This window comes from Bison bison, unplaced genomic scaffold, assembly GCF_000754665.1.
Source record: "Bison bison bison isolate TAMUID 2011002044 unplaced genomic scaffold, Bison_UMD1.0 scf7180017864478, whole genome shotgun sequence".
Classification (NCBI taxonomy): Eukaryota; Metazoa; Chordata; class Mammalia; order Artiodactyla; family Bovidae; genus Bison; species Bison bison.
The window spans coordinates 2,355,057-2,355,630 of record NW_011495038.1 but is presented as its reverse complement, the minus strand read 5'-3'; positions in this window follow the sequence as shown (position 1 = coordinate 2,355,630).

The following is a 574-nucleotide window of genomic DNA, read 5'->3' as shown; positions in this document are numbered from 1 at the left end:
CTAACAAAGATCCCACAAAAAAAGAAAACTACAGGCCAATATCACTGATGAACATAGATGCAAAAATCCTTAACAAAATTCTAGCAATCAGAATCCAACAACACATTAAAAAGATCATACACCATGACCAAGTGGGCTTTATCCCAGGGATGCAAGGGTTCTTCAATATCCGCAAATCAATCATGTAATACACCACATTAACAAATTGAAAAATAAAAACCATATGATTATCTCAATAGATGCAGAGAAAGCCTTTGACAAAATTCAATATCCATTTATGATAAAAAAAAAAAACTCTCCAGAAAGCAGGAATAAAAGGAACATACCTCAACATAATAAAAGCTATATATGACAAACCCACGGCAAACATTATCCTCAATGGTGAAAAATTGAAAGCATTTCCTCTAAAGTCAGGAACAAGACAAGGGTGCCCACTTCCATCATTACTATTCAACATAGTTTTGGAAGTTTTGGCCACAGCAATCAGAGCAGAAAAAGAAATAAAAGGAATCCAAATTGGAAAAGAAGTAAAACTCTCACTGTTTGCAGATGACATGATCCTCTACATAGAAAC